The 22653-nt window shown below is 40.6% G+C and overlaps 1 protein-coding gene across 1 annotated transcript in view; it reads left to right on the forward strand.

Annotated features, from left to right (window-relative positions):
* The window catches only part of NKAIN3 (sodium/potassium transporting ATPase interacting 3), an 802780-nt gene extending 794811 nt beyond the window's left edge, over positions 1-7969 (forward strand). The window contains exon 7 of the transcript XR_008504228.2: positions 7548-7969. The gene's annotated coding sequence lies outside the window, so the exon portion shown is untranslated. The remainder of the gene's footprint in view (positions 1-7547) is intronic.
* The last annotated feature ends 14684 nt before the right edge of the window (positions 7970-22653 follow it).

The raw sequence follows: 22653 nt of genomic DNA on the forward strand, positions 1-22653 counted from the left end.
TGGTTACATTCAAGAGCTCTAATGAAGACTTACATGAACTGAAATATCAGCACTAATGGTGCTTGATTCTGTCTTTGTCATTTTGGTGATGAAAAATAAAAGAAGACTGGATATCTCCCGTTAATGCAATCCTTTTAGAGCTCTTTAATTGAACGTGTCTTTAAGGGACAAAGTGTCCTGGTGAATAAAAAATAGCTCAAGCAATTTCCTTGAGTTGCAGGCATTGGTACAGAGCAAATATGTTCAGAAAAAAGAGGAGTCAGTAGCTGGAGTTGAGGTGCCACTGAGACCCGGGGCCCATACCCAGCGCTGTTCCCCTCGCCACCCCCCTTTCTTCTCTTTTCTTCTTCTTCTTCTTTTTTTTTCTTTTGGACAGAGTCTTGTTTGTCGTCCAGGCTGCAGTGCAGTAGCACGACCTCAGCACTCTGCAACCTACATCTTCCGGGTTTAAATGACCTTCCTGCCTCCCAGAGTAGCTGGGATTACAGGCATGCACCACCACACCCAGCTAATTTTTGTATTTAGTAGAGATGGGGTTTTACCATGTTAGCCAGACTGGTCTCAAACTCCTGACCTCAAGTGATCCACCCGCCTCAGCCTCCCAAAGTGCTGGGATTACAGGCATGAGCCACCACTCCCAACCACTTCTCTTTACTTTTCCTTCCTGTATCTCTGATCTCTCTGTATTTCTTATACTTGGGGATGCCCCCTCTCTATGTTACTTTAGTGCCAGTTCTACTATTCATTTACTCCATATTTTTGAATCAGTGAAACTTCCCAGGGCCTGAGTTCTCTTGCCTTTATATAAAGAGAGGCTGACACCTGTCCCATTGGGTTGCTATGGAAAACAGACAATACAGGCCGTGACATACTGATAGGTCCCCTCCAAGTGTTAGTGTTCCCTCACCCTCACCCACCCCACCCTTTCAACTTTCCCTTTTCTCCCCTTCCCCTGCCCATGCCATAGGTCAAGTTTTTCATGTAGCCATGATCCACTCTACCTGTGGCCCATGGGTTCCAAGGGCTGGAGGCCACCAGTATAGAATTTATACACTCAAAAGTATATTCTAGCATGCAAATTCTTTCAAAAGAATTCTTTCAAAAAGAATTACCTAATCCCTTCTGCTAGTTAAAGGCAAGATTTTTTTCTGGTTGGGGAAAGCTGCATAACAAAGTTGAATCCTATACTTGCCTTCGTGCATAAGAGCAATCTGTCATCAGAGGCCAGTCCGAAAGGAAAACTAACATCCAGTTAATGAGGGCATAAAACTCAAGCTTTCTTGAGTACCTCGCTTCCAAGCAGATTCAGGGACCCAGTCTCATTCTGTGTTCTGGTTTTGTGAAAGCCTAGGACCCTGAAGGTTTTGTTTTGTTTTGTTTTTTTGCCTCTAGGTACAAAAGAAAAAAGAGTGAAAATAGGAGTGATTGCATGGGGAATTTTTTAGGGGCCAGGCCTGGAAGTCGTTCGCATTACCTCTTTCTGCCCACATTCCTCAGGCCAGAACATAATCATAGTATCCCACCAGACAGCAAGGAAAGCAGAAAAACAGGATCTAGCTGTAGCCCAAAAAGAAAAGGAAATAGAATATAGTGAACACATAGCAAACTCTGCCACACAACCTTTTATTACAAATAGTTTCGTTTAGTATTTTTTACATTGAAATGTGTATTTGATGTATTAGGATTTTACCAACACTTAAGAAAATTGGAAAATTAGGAGAAAAAGAAAATGTACTCAAACTTTAAGTTTCCATAGATTAATAGTGACTGTCTTAATCTTCATCCTCTGTGCATGTTACAAAAATAATATGTCAACCAGGAGAGTAAATAATGCCAACACAACATTATTCTCTAGGGTCACCATATGGCCCCCTTTCTCCTGACACTAGAGAAATCTCTCACATGTCCCATTTCTCCTTTTCAGCCTTCTATGGTCCCTTTGTCTCTCCAGCCTTTTTGCTAACGAATCACTCTTGTCCTTGGCCTCTGGTATTTGTTCTGGTTGGGCCTGATGTTGGGGTTGGAAGGATGGAAATGAGAAAAATACTATGCTAAAAGAGTCCTGGTAACTTTCTCTTCTTTGAGTTGCATTACCTAAGGCAGCCTATGTTACTTTGTGACTTAGAGAAATGAATGAGGCAGATAAGGGGGTAGAAGTAACTACCTTTTCTCACTGAGATAATTTCTGCCCTGTAAAAGCAAGTTGAGAGCCAGGAAGAAAAGCACAAATGAAAGAAGCATGCCCCAAAGCTTATAAACCATCTTATCTAACTTCAGGTCACTGGTTTAATGCCCTTACATTATTCTAGAGCCTTTTATAAGCTCTTTAAATGCATTAATTACTTTGGGAAGACTTTAAATTGGAATATTAGTAGTGTAGATCTGTCACCATGTGTTAACATTAAAGATGCACATACCCTTTGACCCAGAAATTTTTAGAAAGTTGTCCTGCAGATATACCCACGTTATGTGTAAACAAGTCATTCACTGCTTTCATCAAAGCATTTTGGTAGTAAGAAAAGATTAGAAACAACCCAAATGCCTACCAGGGGAAAACTGCTTACATAAATTATGGTACTGCCATGCAATGAGTCATTATGCAGCTATCAGAAAAGAATGGAGTCTGTGTGCTGGAGTATTTCCAAGATAGGGTAAGGGGCAAAGCCACATGCAGAAGTAGGTGCAGTATGCAACCATGTTCGTGAAAAGTGGGAAAGGGATTGTATGATGATTTGTCTAAGTGTAGAATGTCTCAAGAATGATGTAAAAGAAATCAGTTGCACTGGGTATCTCTGGGAAAAAGGATTGAGTGGCTAGGCACCATAGATCAAGGAAGGAGACGTTTTAGGCTTTCCTCATAAAACCTGTTTGGAAACTTCAAGTTCATTCATTCATTCATTCATTAAATGTTATGGTCTTTAACCAGCAGTGTCAAAGGCTACTGAGAGCAGAGTTTCAGCTCCTCATTTGAACTGGAACATTCCAGAGAAGGAGCATCTCCTTGAAAGGAATTTGACTAAGGCATTAACCAAGAGAAGAGAAACGTAACCTACATTTCCTCCATCTCCATCTGGATAGTCCTTTCAGGTGTCATCTTAGGAAAATCTAGGTTTTCCCTTTACAAGGAAGGTAGCATTTTATTTCATGGAAAATCAGACTCTGCTTTCTTATAGTTTTTTCAGCTTGGCTCAAGCTCAGGAAAGTAAATAGCAAAAATAGGTGAACCATAAAATTAAGCCTACATCATTGGGATGTTAACTAAGGCCATTAAATTTGTCATTTGGGATCTAAATATTGGAGTAGGACTTTGATGATACTGTGAAATTGTACCTAAAGTAGACTAATCCAGAATAATAATATAGTAAACAACATGATTGAAAAATTTGAAAAACTACTTAAGCTTTCCAATTGGTATTTACATTTGCACATTCCCATCCTTAATGACATAAAATGAAATAGCTCTACAGATGCTTAATGCATCAGGGCTCAGTGAATCTGGAGGAAAAGCAGATGGCTTATGTATATCTGAGAGCATTTTAATATTAAGCAAATAAACCCCAATTAGATGGGCGTGGCAGAAGCATATCCTGTTGCATGCTTAATGGTGAGAAGTGGATATTTCAAATGTCTGTCCTCTGTACTTTACAAGAGTTTATTCAAAATGGCTGCAGGGTAAGGGCTGGGGAATTAAACAAGGCTAAGAAGCAAGACAGTAGATGAATGAGAATCCACACAGTGGTATAGATGAATGTTACAGTAGAAGCTGCTCAGCTGGTGCCTGAGAGGGAAGGGAGGACTTTTGTTCACACTGCTCTGTGTCTGTTGTGCTGAGCTGGGACTAGGGTTTTTGCCGAACTAAAAACAAAGAAAAGCTAAACTGATCTATATCATAAATGTCATAGAGATATGTGGTAGAAGGAAGATGGAGGAAATGGTAAACACAAGGGGGAAGAAGGAAAGGTAGGTTGGGAGTTTAGAGAGGTAGGAAGGAAAAAAGGCTAGAGTGACATAAGAAACTTTAAGAAGAGTGGACAATCAATTCAGAATTTATATGTAAATCAAAACATCAAGTTGTTCACTGTAGATATATAAAATTTGTATTCAATTATACTTCCATAAAGCCAAAAATATTTAAAATATTAGAAACATTAAAATAGTTTTCAAAAGAGAGGTACCCAAATCAGCAGCATCAGCATCACCTGGGAGCTTGTTAGAAATGCAAATTCTCAAGCCTCACCTCAGACTGAATCAGAAACTCTTGGGTGGGCCCAAAAGTCTGTGAACAAGCTCTGCAGGTGATTCTTATGCACTCTCAAGACTGAGAACCACTGGTCCACACCTTCTATTTAACATGATAACCAGGTTGACCTATGTTATAAATATTCCCATTGAACATAAAAGTGATGTAAAATTGCTAGAAGCTGTCTGTATTGGTCTTTTTTCACACTGCTAAAAAGATACTACCTGAAACTGGGTAATTTATAAAGGAAAGAGGTTTAATTAACTCATAGTTCTGCATGACTGGGGAGGCCTCAGAAAACTTACAATCATGACAGAAGGCGAAAGGGAATCAAGGCACGGCTTACATGGTGGCAGGAGAGAGACAGAGTGTGCAGGGGAAAGCTGCCCCTTTTAAAACCATCAGATCACATGAGAGCTCCCTCACTATCATGAGAACAGCACGGCAGAAACCACCTCCATTATCCAGTCACCTCCCATCAGGTCCCTCCCTTGACACTTGGGGATTACAATTCAAGATGAGACTTAGGTGGGGACACAGCCAAACCATATCATTCTGCCCTGGCCCCTCCAAAATCTCCTGTCCTTTTCACATTTCACAACCAATCATGCCTTCCCAACAGTCCCCCAAAGTCTTAGCTCATTCCAGCATCATCACAAAAGTCCAAGTCCAAAGTCTCATCTGAGACAAGTTAAGTCCCTTCCACCTATGAGCCTGTAAAATCAGAAGCAAGTTAGTTATTTCCAAGATACAATGGGGGGTACAAGTATTGGTTAAATGTTCCTATTCCAAAATGGGAGAAATTGGGCAAAACAAAGAGGCCACAGACACCATGCAAGTCCAAAACCTGATGGAGCAGTCATTAAATCTTAAAGGTCCGTAATGATCTCCTTTGACTCCATGTCTCACACCCACGGCATGCTGATGCAAGGGGTGGGCTCCCATGGCCTTGGGCAGCTCCTCCTCTGTAGCTCTGCAGGGTATGGCCTCTGCGGCTGCTTTCACAGGCTGGTGTGGAGTGCCTGCAGCTTTTCCAGGCACACGGTGCAAGCTGTCGGTGGATCTACCATTCTAGGGTCCGGAGGATGGTGGCCCTCTTCTCACAGTTCCACTAGGTAGTGCCCCAGTGGGGACTCTGTGGGGGCTCCAGCACCACACTTCCTTTCCACACTGCCTTAGCAGAGGTTCTCCCTGAGGCTGTCTTACGAAGACCAGCTTGGGAGGCAATAGAACTGTTTACTGAAAGAAATATTAAGAAAAAAATTCCTTCCCCCACCCCACCCAGCTTTGGAAAAAAGTTGCTTCTGGCACATTTCTAGAAATTAAGCTCCAAATAAAATTTGTAAATTGTAGATGGAAAGTGATAATAAAGACAGGCAGGTGATAATGGGAGTGTATTTGGATTAACTTCTGAAAAAACAAAAAACTAGAAATTTGGGGGAGATTTTAAAACCATGGCAGTGAGTAAGAATGAAGAGGTGAACAGAAAAAAATTTGGGTTTGTTTTAATTAAAAAACTAAAAGGTCAATAATATACAAGGCACCTAAATAAAAGTGATAAAAACAAATTAAGAGGATTTGGAACTGATGATTCACTTGAGGGTCACCTTGGTAGTAGTGAGGTGTAATGGAGTGAGAAGAGCCTGGGTTTTCAGAGTCAGTGTTCAGATCCACCAGCTGTAAATTATGTCATTCTGGATAATTCACTTAACATTAGGGATTGACATGCTTTCATTTGTTCTTACTTTGCTCTATAGTGGGAGAAGTAAAGTGTTTAATTAGGACTATTATTAGTTTTCAATTTACCAAATAAATGAGCTCTTTCCTTTAAAAAAAAAAAAAAAGAGGAGGAGGAGGAACAATGTCTGGTGAGTGTGTTACGAAATCTGAGTGTATTTTTGACAATGCAATAGCCCCCTCCTCCAGAACCTCATAAAAATAAAAACTTCAACTAAAGACTTGTATTACCCCTTAGGGCTTTTTGGAGTCAGATTTATGGGTTTTTCTGTGTATGGTACTGGGTTAACATGAGGTTTGAGTTGGAAGCAAGAAAGCCTCATGTTATTCGGGTTGAATTATTAAAATTGAGACTATGAGCCCAGTACATTTTTTCCAGTATATTTCATGTTTAGGGCCATTCACATCAGCACTCATTTGCTGTTTGTGCTCAGAGGCTTTACACTCCCTTGTGTCTCCAAGTTCTTGTCATCTATTTTATGAAAAATGCCATATGGACACTGTGCTCTATAATGGTGTCAAATATTAGTCAGAGGGTTAAGTTGTAAAATGAGTGCATAAAGCAAAACTAAGTGTAGTCATTTTTCTTTCTCTGTCTCGCTCTCTTTTTTTTTTTTTCTCCCACAGGGAGGGATGGAGTCTCACTGTGTCAGTCAGGCTGGAGTGCAGTGGCCCGATCTTGGCTCACTGAAACCTCCACCTCCTGGGTTCAAGTAATTCTCGTGCCTCAGCCTCCCAAGTAACTGGGATTACAGGCACTCACCACCACACCCAGCTAATTTTTGTATTTTTAGTAGAGACGGGGTTTCACCATGTTGGACAGGCTGGTCTCAAACTCCTGACTTCAAGTGATCCCCCCACCTCGGCCTCCCAAATTGCTGGGATTACAGGTGTGAGTCACCGCTCCTGGCTGCTTTTCATTTTTCTATCATTTGCACTATACAAGTGCTGATCCCTCACCAGTCCTGTTGCTGGTAGGGGTTTGGCTGATATGCATGAATTCGTAATTTGGGAAGATTTTCTGTCATCCAGTTTTCTTGAGGATGCTTGTCATGCATATTTTTTCCTCTCACTATGGTGGTTGGTCCATTTGTCTTTCAGTGATAACTTGAAAGATGTTTTAAAAACTACCACTGCATCACGATCCCACCACCTCAAACTGGATGAAATTTCCTGCTTGATAAACCAACTAAGACCAAAAACTAGCAGTTAGTGATATCAGAAGAGAATAAAAAGATTGTGTCTTCCATTCAAACAGTGTGAGGTGATATCTCATTGTGATTTTAATTTGCATTTCCCTAATAATTAGTGATTTTGAGCAGTTTTTCATGAACCTGTTGGCCTTTTTTAATTTTTCTTTTGAGAAATGTCTGTGCAAGCCCTTTGCTCATTTTTTAATTGGGTTATTGATTTTCTTGTTGACTTGTTTGGGGTCCTTATATATTTTGAATATTAATCCCTTATCAGATGTATGGTGTGTTAGTCTGTTTTGCGTTGTTATAAAGGAATACCCAAGGCTGGGTAATTTATGAAGAAAAGATAGTCAGTTATTTGGCTCATGATTCTGCAGGGTGTACAACAACATGGTGCCGGCACCTGCTCAGCTTTTGGAAAGGACTCAGGAAGCTTTTACTCATGATAGAAGGCAAAGTGGGAGCAGGCACATCACATAGCAAGAGTGGAAGCAAGAGAGACACCATGCTCTTTTAAGCAATCAGCTCTCAGGTGAACTAATAGAGTGAGAACTCACTCATTTCTGTGGGGAGGGCATCAAGCTATTTATAAGGGATCCATCCTCATGACACAAACACCGCTGTCTCCCACCTCTAACACTGTAGATGACACTTCAACATGAGATTTGGAGGGGACAAATATCAAAACTATATCATATGGTTTGCAGATATTTTCTTCCATCCTTGAGTTATCTTTTCATTTTGTTAATTGTTTCCTTTGCTGTGCTGAAGCTTTTGTTTAATGAAATCCCATTTGTCTATTTTTTGCTTTTGTTGCCTGTGTTTTTGGGAACTTATCTAAAAAATTATTGCCCAGAGCATTGTTGTGAAGCTTCCCCCTATATATTCTTTTAGTAGTTTTACAGTTTCAGGTCTACTATTTAGTCTTCAATCAATTTTGAGATTATTTTTTAATATGATGTGAGATGGAGATCCAATTTTACTCTTCTGAATGTGGATATCTGATTTTCCCAGCACTATTTATTGAAGAGACTGCCCTTTCCCCATTGTATGTTTTTGGCACCTTTGTCAAAAATCAATTCACTATAAATGTGTGAGTTTATTTGTGGTGTTAGTCAGAATGTAGAGAAAAGGGACCCCTTATATATTGCTGGTAGGACCACACATTAGTACAGCCATAATGGAAAATAGTATGGAGGTGCCTCAAAAGACTAAAAATAGAACCACCATATAATCCAGCAATTCTGCTTCTTGATATATAGCCAAAAGAATTGAAATACATATGTTGAAAAGATAGCTGCACTCTCATGTTTACTGCAGGATTATTCACAATAGCCATGATACGGATTCAACCTAAATGTTCATCAATGAATGAATGGATACAGAAAATGTGGTATATATACACAATGGAATACTATTCAGCCTCTAAAATGAAGGAAATTCTGTCATTTATGACAACATGAATGAAGCTGATGGACATGATGCTAAACAAAGTAAGCGAGGCACACAAAGACAAATACTGCATGGTCTCACTTATACGTTGAATCCGAAAGAAACCAAATTCATAAAAGTAGAGAATAGAATGGTGGTTACCAGGGGTGGGGAGGGAAAGTAAGAAAGGAAATGGGGAGTTACTGGTCAAAAGGAGCAAAATTTCAGTTAGGCAGGAGAAATAAGTTTTTCGTTGTTGTTGTTTCTTGGTTTTTGGTTTGTTTGTTTATTTATTTATTTTGAGATAGAGTCTAGCTTCCTCATCCAGGCTGGAGGACAGTGGCATGATCTCGACTCACTGCAACCTCTGCCTCCCAGATTCAAGCAATTCTCCCACCTCAGTCTCCCAAGTAGCTGGGACTACAGGTGTGTGCTACCACACCTGGCTAATTTTTCTATTTTTAGTAGAAATGGGGTTTCACCATATTGCCCAGACTGGTTTTGAACTCCTGGATTCAAGATATCTGCCTGCCTCGGCCTCCCAAAGTGCTAGCATTACAGGGGTGAGGAATAAGTTTTGGAGATCTATGGCACAGCAGGGTGACTATAGCCAATAATAGTGTGTGATATATTTCAAAATTGCTAAGAGAGTAAATTTCAGACATCTCACTTAAAAAATGATAAGTAAATGAGGTGATGGATGTTACTTAACTGAATTTAATCATTCCACATTGTATACCTACATCAAAAGATCACATTGTACTCCATAAATGTATACAAGTATAACTTTACAATTAAAAATAATATTAATAGTAAAAATGTTTTAAGGAGCATGTCTTCCTAGTGCCAAAGTGTTTCCAGAAGCAAAGAGGGACAACCACACCAAATGATGGATCAAGTTACACGGGGACTTGGGACATTGGATTCAGCCACCTGGAGGTCATTGGTAACCTTGACAAGAGTAATTTCTATGGAGCACAGGGGTGAAAAGAACAAAGTGCTGTGGAATAGATTTGAGAGAGGATAGGAGGGGAGAAACGAGAGTCATCAAGTATAGATGACTCTTTCAAGAAGGTTTATAGTACAGGTATACGGCAAATTAAGGAGATAATGAGAGAATGTGCACAGTCAACAGAAGACTTTTAAAGATAGGAGGTACTATAGTATGTAAGTGTGATTACTGGAATGAGTCTGGAGAGACGTAAATATTGATGATGCAGGAGGAGGGGGCCATTTGCTTGTGTGATGCCCCTGGATAGTAGAAAAGGGAAAGGATCTGGTGCACAGTAGAGGAGGTGGTCTCAGATAACAATAAGTGATTGGCCAGAGCTTCAGGTAGGGAAGGAAGAGAATATGTGTACAGATGACAGTGGGGGAGCACTGAACAGTGGGGCTTGTTGGGGGTTCTCTTCTAATCCTTTTCAATATTTCTGAGCTAACAGAAGGAAATTCATCATCTTACAGTGAGGAGAGAGGAAAGGTGTTGGAGATTTGACAGGAAGGGTGAGAAGCAATTACTGAGGAGAACGAACAAGAAAATAGACTAGGAAAATCTATTCAGATGGTGCAGTAGCACTGAGGGCCTGCTTATGGTAGTGCCAAAACCAGCTCAGTCCTCTTCAGATGAGCACCAAATGAAAGAATTGGTTTGCATTTAGGGGCCATTTATACACAAAATACGGCGTTTTATTTTTTATCATTATAGCTTTTTCAATAGTTTTTTGCTGATTGTGCACAGTGGAGTTTGAGAAAATTGAGAAATTAAATGCACATCTGATGGTATCCACTGACCTTCCCTTTTTACTGATATTTATTCACCTAAGGATTATGGTTCCAGACTCACATTCAGTGTGGCTCTCAATATTATCCTGCTGCCAGCAGCCTAAGTACATAGATGAGTGGAAAGCATGTACATGAAGACTTAACCATGTGTACTTCTGGTAGGTGACACTTAAGTAGAACAGGCAAATATTAAAGAAAAAAAGACTTAAATTTCCTAGAAGCAGGTGACATTTCTTCCATTTGTTTCACAAAATTTCACAAGTGAGAAAAATCATGAAAAACTTGGTCCTTGATCTTTTTTACCTCTTGAAAATGATACAACATTTCTTTCTACTTCACAAGGTGAATATTTTTTTGAATGTTTTAAATCTCAAAGTTCAAACAATGGCATCAAAGCGCCAGGCTGGAGCTCACCATGGGGAGCCAGCTGGGGTCCTGTGCCCTGGGTGGTACTGAGGCTCACACTGTACACGGGGCATGGGGACAGTTCCAGAGCTCAGGGAGAGGCTTTGGTCCCAAATATGGACCACAGGCACAGGATGCTCTGCTTATTCCTTAGACTTTATACACTCAAATGCTTTCCTTCAAGAAATACAGTTTAAATTCCAGGCTTTGAGTTAGGTACAGGGGCTACAAAGTAAACAACTGTGGTCCTTCCTCCTCAAGAGCTAACTCCCAGTCTAGTGGAGAAGAAAGGTATTAAATTAGTGAGCTCCATGGAAGGCTAGAAGAGCCTGCAAAAGTCAAAGTCTATATGGAGCCAAGTGTCGGACAGGGCCAAGGTAAATTTCATGGATCCTTTCAGGAGTGTGGTGAAGGGGAGGATTTGGATTACAAAATGTCTTATCTCTAAATGTGTAGCTTTAGGCAGGTCACAGTCTCTGAGCACCCATTTTCCCATTTGCATAATGGGGGTAGTAGTAATAATAATAATAATAAGTTACAAGAGGATGTGCTGATTAAATGTTTATTAACTGCCCTGTACCAGGGCTTTTCAAGTGCTCAGCAAATGTCAATTCCCTTCCTGTATTTCTGCCCTTGTATGTTTGAATTCTTTAACAATAAGCTGGAGATAAATGTTTTCAGATTAGACATGGAAAAATTAAGATAATCAGAGAGTTCAATTGCAAGTTAAAAGTCATGCCTCTGGAATCAGTTGAAGATTTATAATTAAGAGAAAGTTTCTACAAAATAACTGGCCTATAGTCTTCACAAATGTCAAGTCATAAAAGACAAAAACTGAGGAGCAGATTAAGGACTATGGAGACAAGAAAATTCAATGCAACTTGTGATTCTGAATTGGATTCTAGACCTGAAAATACTTTTTTTATTTGCATAGAGGACGCTGTCAGGACAATGTGTAAAATTTTAATATGGTCTGTTGATGTTGATAATTATGCAATATTATGTAAGAGGATGTCGTTGCTTTTAGGAAATAAACATTGACATATTTAGGTGTAAAAGGCAACACATCTGCAATTTAATCTCAAATGGTTAAAAATAATATGTATATATGTGTCGGTGAATATACACACACACCACACACATACACAGAGAACAGAGAATAGGAGAGAAAGAGAATAATAATGCAAATGTGTAAAATGTTAACATTTTGGTGTGAGTGAAGGGAATAGGAATTCTTTGTACAATATTTGCAATTTTTCTGTAAGACTAAAATTATTTCAAAATAAAGAGTTTCCATTATAAAAGGCAAAATAAATGACTTTTAAGTCATAATGATTCAGGAAATCCTACAGAAAAAAAAAAATCTAAATTAGCAGCCAGGCTTTAGAATGGAAACACATTAAAATGACCCAAGCAAGAATCCTGGCAAGGTTCACAGAGTTCGTGAAGCCCTAATTAGAAGTGATGAGACCTGAACTGGTAATACCTTGACACACTCTCATTAGCTCAGCATCAGTTCTTGCCTTAAGGTACAGTTCAACAGGAGGGCATCCTTTGTGTGGTTTCTGGGCACCCTGAAGCCCTTCATAGTTTGTCAGCCCTTTCTTTTTGAAAGCAAAGAAAAGGTAAAAGCTTCATTGTAGCAGCAGAGCAGCAACAAAGCACACACAACTGTTCCTACATGTAAATAGCTGGTTTGGAATCATGCCTTCCGGAAAACTTCATACTGTGAGATTACCTCTCTTGGAATGCTTTTATTCATGTAAAGCAGAAGTCTGTAAGCCTTAACCAGGCTACTTTAATTATACCATTTCAATGTCAGAATGATTCAGCTCCCTGTTAATTTAATGCACACAATTTTTTTATTTCTGAAAAAATCCATTACATAAAATATGGAAATATTCATATGTATAAAAATATAAATTAATAATTGTAATGTATTATATTTATGTACAATATGTAATTGCATATTTATACATAAATATATTATATGTAATATAATAAGCCCTTAGGAATTAATTTTAAAATTGCTAGAATTAATAAATGGCTCAATAAAAAGAACAGGTACAAAATTCACAGACAAACAGTGGAATGCTAGGAAACAAACTCCCCACTTCCATGTCCCTAAAAAATCTGTTAAAAATTTTTAGAGATACTTTTTTGATAGGTTCAAGGGGTGTATGCTTAAAACTTTCTGTTTAAGATAGTACATAAATTAATCCCATTGAGAAATACCAATAGATAATGAAATAACTAATCCAATGAGAAATGTATCATATAAAAAACTACTTAGCTGAACTAGGAGATATAAAAGACACTTTGTGTATTGCCATATCAAACAAGCTAAACATTGTAAAGATATGGGTTTTTTTCTAACTAATACATAGGCTTATTGTATTCCCAATAAAATCCATGTTGTGGGGGAGAGGGGAATTTTGAGAAAATAATCCTAAAATTCATCTTAACATTTAAATAGAAAAAGATATCAAAACAAATTCTTTAAAAGAAAACCAATAAGGGAGAGTCAGTCCTATATTAAAATATGTTACAAATATATTGCAATTAAATGAGAGATATTGGCATAAGAATAAGCATAAATTAATGAAACAAAATTGATGGCAGAAAACAGACAACAGTGTTTACAATAATTCATTATATCCTATAGACAGCATCATGAGTAACTGGAGAAAGATTATTTGACAATAATTCTGGAAAAACTGGTTGTAAATATGCAACAAAAAATTAGTTACTAACTTCACTTCATATCCAAAAATCAACTGTGGTTGAGTTATAGAGTTAAAAATTGTAATATAGAAAATCAGAAAAAAAACACAAAAAAGAGGGAAATACTTTCCAGGCTTAAAGAAAGAGCTAAACAAACATTGAAAGAAAATCTAAAAATGTGGCTACATAAAAAGAAAAATTTATTTACATCAAGGAAAACAGAAGACATAAAGTCAAAGAAGACTGAGATAAAAACATTTTCTATAAAGATGACAAGTAAGAGGTTAATAATGTTATGTCAAGAACTATATACCTAACTTGTTAGCTTGAAAGTAGGGTAAAAGAAAGATAAAATAAAATGAGAATTGCATACCAAAAGAAAAAAAGAACTATATACCAAATAAGATAAACATTAAGAAACTAATAAAAAGTAAAAGAAATGAATAGTTAATTCGTAGTATAGATAAAACAAATATTGAGCCTAGTGCAGTGGTGTGTGCCTATAGTCTCAGCTGCTTGGGAGGCTGAGACAGGAGGACCACTTGAGCCCAGAAGATGGACGCTATACTATGATTATGCTCATGAATAGCCTCTGCATTCCAGGCTGGGCAATACCAAGAGACCCTGTCTCTAAAAAAATTAATAATTAAAGAAATAAAGAAACAAATACTGCCAGGCGTGGTGGCTCACGCCTGTTATCCCAGTACTTTGGGAAGCCGAGGGGGGGGCGGATCACCTGAGGTTGGGAGTTTGAGACCAGCCTGACCAACATGGAGAAACACTGTCTCTACTAAAAATACAAAATTAGCCGGGCGTGGTAGTGCATGCCCATAATCCCAGCTACTCGGGAAACTGAGGCAGGAGAATCACTTGAACCCGGGAGGTGGAGGTTGCAGTGAGCCAAAATCGTGCCATTGCACTCCAGCCTGGGCAACAAGAGCGAAACTCTGTCTCAAAAAAAAAAAAAAATACTGAGCTCATTTATTATCACTAGCCATCAAAGAAATGAAGAAATGAGAGAAACAGTAATGTACCTTTCTTCATTTATTAGCATATAATGAAATAAAATGTTTCTCTTGCTTGGTCCATTCAGGCTGCTATAACAAAATACCATAGACTAGGCAGCTTACAAACAACAGAAACTTATTTCTCACATTTCTGGAGGCTAGAAATTCCAAGAACAAGGGTCTTGCAGATTTGGTGTCTGGTGAGGGCCTGTTTCCTGGACAGCTTCTTACTCTAACCTCACGTGATAGAAGAGGCAGTAGGTCTCTTTCAGGCCTCTTTTATAAGTATACCAATGCCACTCACAAAGGCTCCACACTAATCACCTTCCAAAGGCCCCACATCCTAATACTATCACCTTGGGGATTAGGATCTCAACCTATGAACTTGTGCGTGAAACAAACATTCAGACTGTAGCAGTATTCAATAATATTCAAGGCTACTGAGGGTCTGGTAAAATTGGTGCCATAATGTGTTGCCAGACACAGTGGCTCATGCCTGTAATTCCAGCACTTTGGGAGACCAAGGTGGGACGATCACCTGAGCCCAGGAGTTTGAGATCAGCCTGGGCAACATGGCAAAACCCCATCTCTACAAGAAGTACAAAAAATTAGCTGGGTGTGGTGGCATGCACCTGTAGTCCCAGCTACTTGGGAGGCTGAGGTGTGAGGATCACCTGAGCCTCGGAGGTCAAGGCTGCAGTGAGTGCACCACTACACTCCAGCCTGGGTGACAGAGCTAGACCCTGTCTCAAAATAATAATAATAATAATTAATTAATTAATTACAAAATATGTTGTCAGATACACTGTAAAATATGTTGATTCTTGTGGAAAGCAACTTTGAAATTGAATCAAGAACCAAGGTTTCCCAGTAATCCCATTTTGGAAACTATCTCAAAGTTCCTGCTCAGGAACCAGGGCAAGATGTCATTTGACACTGGTAGCCCAACCTGTCAGATGCCACCATAGCTAAGGAAGATGCCGAATCAAAAAGCAGCAATGATCCCTAATCCCTGTGGGTCAGAGGCACCCCGGAGGTCCCTTTGGGTGACCCTTTGGTTGTCCCAGGCAGTGACCAGCAGCCAGGTATGTATCTTATCAGAGGAAGTGAGGAAGCAGTCATGGTAAAAACCATAGTTCCTGTGAAAGGGAAATGAGCAGCAATGGTGGCAGAGGTGTGCTTGACCAGATGCAGGGGGCTCTACGCCCTAACCTGAAAGCTCTGCTTTGCTTTGGGTCTATGAATGAAGAATCCTGAACAATGAACCTAACTCAGAGGCTTCAGAATCCAGGCACAAACTGAGTGCTGGGATCAAATGTTGGCTGGCTTGGCCATCCATAAAGCCATCAGCTGTTGCTGGTAATCAGTGGAGAAGGGAATGGGGGACTTGCACTCCAGCAGATGGCATCTACCATTTTTATGAGGGTGTCACATAAATCTCACAACCATAAGAGGAGTCAAATAGAAAGAGAAGTGCAAGCAAGAACTTCCTGGGGGCATTTGGAGATCAGATATGGCCCAAGTCACCTGGCCAAGGCACAGAAGGCACAGTAGTGACTGGATTAACCACCTGTTTTCTAGCTTCAATATCCGATGCTTTGACCTGAGAGGCCTTCCTGAAGGGGAGGGGGGCCTGTGGGGGGAGGCGGGGTGCTACTCCTCCCAGCACCAGCTAATTCTTAGAGGTAACAAACCCTCCTGTGGGGTAGCCTTTCATAAGCAAACTAACCAATTCAGAGCCCTCTCCCCACCCCCTGCTTAATGAGCTCTTGCACTGGGGGACACTATTCCCCTGTCCTAATCACCTCAGGCACAGGCAGGGCATCGAGTTATGCAAGTGAGCCAATCTTAAACCTCCTTAGCCTGCTCACCCTGCCTCACCCACGCTTTCCTGCAAGCACCACAAAAAGGCTCTTTCAGGTGGCAGTTCGCCTCACTCTCTGTGCCTACAACCGACCTCAGAGCCCCTCCTGTGGCCGGCATGGGTGGCTGACCTGCCCCCCTCCTCCTGGAAACTCCAATAGACTATCATTTCAATGGCAGTTGTCTCCTGATCTGTTGGCCTCACCATACCTAAATAAAAAATAAAATCTACATTTTAAAAGGGGCTCACGGGCAGAGTGTCAGCTTCCTTCCCAAGCTGGCAAATTTGAGCAGTCTTGCCTCAGTGTTTTCAGGGGTCCATGGTATCTAACTGGCTCAACACTTGGACAAAGACAGCTCATGGATACAAAAGGAATCAAACCCCTCGCGATGCTTTCAGCATCTCATATGCTTATCCTGGGAGGATTTGGGTCTCAGAAAGGACACATGGTTGTCTGTCTGCTGCCAGCCCAGACGACAAGGACTGCCCAGTGGTCCCACAGCATCAGAAGCTAAATAAAATGGTTATTTTAAACCACTAAACTAGGAGAAGACAGAGTTGTTGCACAACAAACAAGAGCTTCTGAAACCACTTGATGTCCGAAGGTTAGCACTCCCTCAATCTGGACTTGGAACCCCTTCCTGTGGGAGGACTAGATGAACATGGAACTGAGCCTGGCAGACACTGCAAATGAGGCCCCTGCCAGCCAGGGGACACATTGATAGGCACACTGAGGGTATGCTGAGGAAGGCAGTGAGGTCCAGCTCCAGGAAGCTGCAGCAACATTAGACCACTGCAGCGGACCTCATTTTCAGAAGGATTTTAAGCCAAAGCCCAAGGTAAAGGGGAGCAAAGACTTTTATGCAGCTTGTTTTTGTGCAGGTATTAGGGACTCTCAGGAAGCCTGGTCCTTCAGGGGTTTATTTTGTTTCTTTGGTTGGTTGGTTTGGTTTGGTTTGTTTTTTCTATACACATGGGAGAGGATTCAAAGGCAGTAATCACTTTCTTGCTCTTTTTTTTTCTTTTTAAATAGAGACAGAGTCTCACTATATTGCCCAGGCTGGTTTCAAATTCCTGAGCTCAAACAATCCTTATGCCTCAGCCTCCGAAACTGCTGGGATTACAGGCATGAGCCCCGATGCTCGGCCAATTTTCTTGTTCTGTAAAGCTGCACTGCTTAAGCACAAGGCCAAAATGAGGCCTCTCACCACTTCTGCCTGAACTCAACTTACCCAGTGAATGCTGGGCTGCGCAGTCAGTCTTCCCCACATGTGGTAATGTTCTGCTCTCAGTCATGTTCTGACCACAAGGCAGCAAACACTGGCGCAGCTGAGCCCGAGGCTGGGGCTGCAGCCTGGACTTGTACATTACTCAGTTAATTACAAAGCCAGTCAAATCACCCCAAAGATCCACACACCCAAGAGTGCTGGATAAGAAAAAAAATCCTGAATATCAAATCCCTTTTAGGGGAGAGACCAGGGACAGCGTGGAAGAGAAGAGGTCTGGGGTAAGCAGTGGCTGGTGACCTAGAGCAATTCTAATCCAGGAGGCCTCAACAGGGAGCCTATACCTGAATGCTGGAAGAAGCAGGGTTACTGTCAGTCTGTGTTGGCTTTAAAGGAACCATCCTTCATGCCCAAAGGAGGCAAGTGTTTGGCAGCTTTTCCAGATGGAATGTCTTACAGTCATTGAAAATTTTTTAAAGTGTAATTCTTGATAGTGTATCTCCAAGACAGAGAGACAAGCCCCTAGTCACCCTCCTGAACACCATAAAGTAGGTTGCGATCTCCATCAGACACTGGGGCACGTCCTGGACTCTCTCGGCTTGTGGGAACTTGCTTGCATGTCAAGCTTTCTTCAGTTCCGTTCCTAATTCCAGACTCCATTGTCTAGTTACTAAATTGCTCTGGTCCTTTTGGTTCTTGCACTTTGATTCCCCAGATGGACTTTGGCTTGGATCTGCTTCCCTGCCCCACTTTGGGCCATAAAAGTAGAATTCCTGACCTGTCTGCACCCTCGATCCACCTCCTACAGTGACCAATCCTAGCCTGCTGAGCTTAGTCACTCGGCAGGGCAATTCAACCCTCCCAGAGGGTAAAGACCCAGCAGCTCAGGCGGCCCTGCAGCAATGAGGAAACGTGCTTTTGATCTAGTCAAGTAAAAGGAGCAGAACACAAACTGTATTTGCAACTGTGTGAAAATAGGCCAAAGGGAAATAACAAAAGGACTTCCTTAATTCAATTTTTTAATTATCATTGTTACATTGTTATTGTTCTAAAGTCTATTCTATGTTCAAATCTTGTTTTATGTGGCTATTTTCCCTCAAAACTGGGGTCAATCATTATATTTAATTATACTAACAGATTCGCATACATTATTTGTTAGCTCCTTTGTCCTTGGGTAGAGACTAGCAAAGAGGAACCAAGTAATTTAGATTCTTTTAACTAGAGAACAAAAAAAAATGCAAATTCCCATCCTCACTTCATTTTACAAAACTGAAAGAGAAAGGATAATTTTAACTATTGGCAAAGTAAAATTGCTCTTCTAGCTGCTCAAGTTGAACACTTTTATTGTGCAAATTATTAATTTTATTAAAAGTGTATGAAATAATTTTTTAGATTATCAGAGACTATAAAATAAAAAGCATCTTTTCTCGGTTTAAAAATGAAGGACAATTTTAAAGGACTCAGAGTATGCAGAATATAAATAGAAACTTTCATGGCTAATGTTACACAGTTAGTAAATGGCACACATAAAACATGACCCTTGGCATCCTGACTTCTGGTGCGCTTGTCCACTCTTCTCCACTGGGAAGCTGGATGGAAGGTATGACATACAAACTGGTTAAGAAAGAATTGCAATTTTTAGTTTGTGAACAGTTCATTGTAATAATCCAGGGGTGACGTGGCTGGTCTAAAACAAATACTATGTAGGCTTCTTTAATGAAAATACAGTCTTCCCACTACCCAATGTGATCATCTAAATTCTCTTCCATTCTGAGATTCTCTAATTCCCTCAAACCCTTGAGTTTCTCCTTGAAAAACTTCTGGGATTAACTTGAATGCTGAGCTATAGCAAAAGATGTTACAGTGTTATTGTAAAATTCTAAAGGGAATCTATGCTATGAAACAAACTGGCTCTAAATTAAGATTATGAGAAATTATAACAAATGTCAGAGAATTGGAAGCCTAAAAGCATGCCAAATTTATGCAAAAAGGAATAAGTTCAACAGGAAAGCTAATGATTAGAAACTTTCCCTTGAATTTGGAGGGGAAACCATGACAAGATTTAGAGTACATTATGTTAAGAAACCTTACGCTGTAGAAAAAAAAAAATACAAACCAAGTTCATGTTCATTTGAAGCACTTCTGCCCACATTCTTAGAAATGACCAAGGAATGCTTGATTAATTTGATACCTTCCTTGCAGGCCTTCCCAGAAGCATCTCTCATTATATGAGGTGTTGATTCTTTCTTCACCCACCCAAAGAAACACTCTGCTAGCCTAGATTTTGGCCAGTTAAGCATCAGGGGAAAGAAAATTGGAATTGTATGTACAATCTACAGATTTATATACATGATAGCACCTGGCCCTTAATAGATGCTTAAAAGTGTTTTTATCGAGTCATCAGGACCTCCTCATAGATCAGAGTGGAAAATATCCAGTATTAGGTGTAAGTCTACGTTTATGTTTATATTTAAATAAATATATATACTTAAATAAATTAAATACAATATTTAATAAATATAACTTACTGGTAAATGTTCCTTAGGTTTTTAACAATTTCCTAAAATCTATTATTCTAAATAATTGAATGCAAATACAACCAGCTAAACATTAGGTTAGCTTGTTCTCTCCTGACATCTAGTGTTTCCAATACATTACTGCAAAACACCTCCAGTTTTTCTTTTTTAATGTTTACAGGTTTATTATAAAGGACATTACAAAGGACAAAGATGAAGAGACACATAGGGCAAGGTACCAGGGAAGGGGCACAAAGCTTCCATGCCCTCCCTGGATGCACCACCCTACAGGAACCTCCCTGTGTTCAGCTATCCAGAAGCTCTCCAAACTCCATCCTCTTGGGCTTTAATGGAAGCTTCGTGAGGTCGGCATTCCTTCCCCCAGGGTATGCAGTGGGGCCCTCTCTGGAGAACCCCAGTTAATTTTTAACTATTAAAATAAAAATGCTGGCCAGGCGCAGTGGCTCACACCTGTAATCCCAGCACTTTAGGAGGCTGAGGCAGGGGATCACTTGAAGTCAGGAATTCAAGACCAGTCTGACCAGCATGGTGAAACCCCATCTCTATTAAAAATACAAAATTTAGCCAGCTGTGGTGGTGCGTGCCTGTAATCCCAGCTGCTTGGGAGGCTAAGGCAGGGGAGTCATCTGAATCCTGGAGACAGAGGTTGCAGTGAGCTGAGATTGCACGACTGCACTGCATCCAGCCTGGGGTGACAGAATGAGACTCTGTTTCAAAAAAATAAAAGAATGAAAATGCTATGTGGAACAAAAATTGTATTCATTTTTGAAACAAGTTTGTTTAAATGAAATGAAATTCCAAGCAAACAACAAAGCTGTTTCTGAGGAGTGAAAGACCTTTTTTGCTTAATTCTTCCCATAAGAGAAAATTCTTTGAAATATTTTCTTGCAATTCAATAAAAATGGAAAGACCCAGCATCTAGGTAGGGCTGCTTGATTATTGCAATGGAGGGAGGGAAGATGGGGAAGCACATGCAGCCCTTCTGTGCACCAGGCTCCAGGTGTGAGGACTCTCACAGGACCATTTGTGCAACAACGGATTCGGCCTACTGACAAGGTTTTGAGGATTTCCCTACTCTGCTATGTGGAAATGGAGACACTCAACATCTCTTCATAAAATATCTTGTGCCAGCCCTCAAGATACATGAAGCTGTGGGCCCTCAGAAACATCTGGCTCAACAGAAATGAGTGCAGGGTCTGCCTCTGAAGCCCAGCGTTTCTACTCCATTTGGGATATTCCACACAGGAAGAGAATTGGAAATGCTGGAGGTAAGAGCTTTGGCAATCGCTCTCCAAAAACCCTTGGAAACTCAAGTCAGCTTTGGCTGGGGAAGGGTACACATTAGCTGTCTCTTCCATACCCACCCAGTCCTTCCTGTTTCTGTTCTTTCTCCTTATTCTTTCTAATCCACACCTGCTCCCTCAGTCACCCTTTCAGCCTCTGCCCTCTCCTGCTGACAGAGGGCTGTGATCTCCCCTCCTCCCCAGGATCCCCACGTCAGGCCGTCCTCCAGGAGTGGCTGTCCATCTCTAAGGGCTTTCCGGACTGCTGCCCAGCAACTTCAACAGGCACCTCTAAATCAAAGACCTCTCCTGCCTCCGCTGGTGTAGGGACACCAGGCTTCTGAACAGCACTGCTCTCCTCACTTGCCTTCAAGCTGGCCTATCTTTCCTGCTGGTGGTGGTGGGCAGAAGCAAGGGTGTGGTCAGCTTTGAAAGATTCCATTCTTGGAATAAAGCGATCTAGCAAACAAAGTCTTCAAAAAAAATACGTGATGGGAAAAACAATAAGCTGAACACGAGCAGAAAACACATTTTCTTGCATTTGTGGTCGTCTTCTATGAAGCACAGTAAGAATCTTTGGAAGCCAGTCTTCAGGGCAAAAGGATGGAGGATGCAGCATCATGAGTATCCGGAGTCCGGATGAAGTTGTTCTTGGGAACTGCAGAGACAAGCAGTTCTATATGGTTTCAACACAAATGGGTTGGGAAGAACCCTGGCACCATGAGCAATAATAGTGTCACTACCTTTTTCTAGTGGTGGGAGACAAAAACTTAGCCAGACACATTCAACAGTAAGACTCAACAAAGAATCTTCATGTTCATGGACAGAAACTAAATCTGCCACATTTCTAGTAAGGTTCTTTCTTGGTTAAATGTACTAATCTCTTCCAATATGTGCTATTTGTCCTCACTCCCCAAAGATTATGGCTTAGCTCAGTGTCTGCAGGTGATTGTTCTTCTCTTGTTGCAGGTAAAATCATCGACGATGCCCTCCAACATCATTCCCAATCACAGTTTCCTGTTTCCCCTTCTCTTGCAGAAGCTCTGGAAGCCCACAGAGAACAGATGCATAAACACCCATTTACCAGACACAGCTCAGCAAACCCTCTCTCTCTTCCTTCCAGCAGCTTGGTTGTCCTCCAGGAGTTCCTAAATTTCATACTTCTGAGGGTTATATGGGATGATGAGGGAAGAGAGTAGCACGGATTGAAAAATACATTAATGT

This window comes from Pongo pygmaeus, chromosome 7, assembly GCF_028885625.2.
Source record: "Pongo pygmaeus isolate AG05252 chromosome 7, NHGRI_mPonPyg2-v2.0_pri, whole genome shotgun sequence".
In the NCBI taxonomy this organism is placed as follows: Eukaryota; Metazoa; Chordata; class Mammalia; order Primates; family Hominidae; genus Pongo; species Pongo pygmaeus.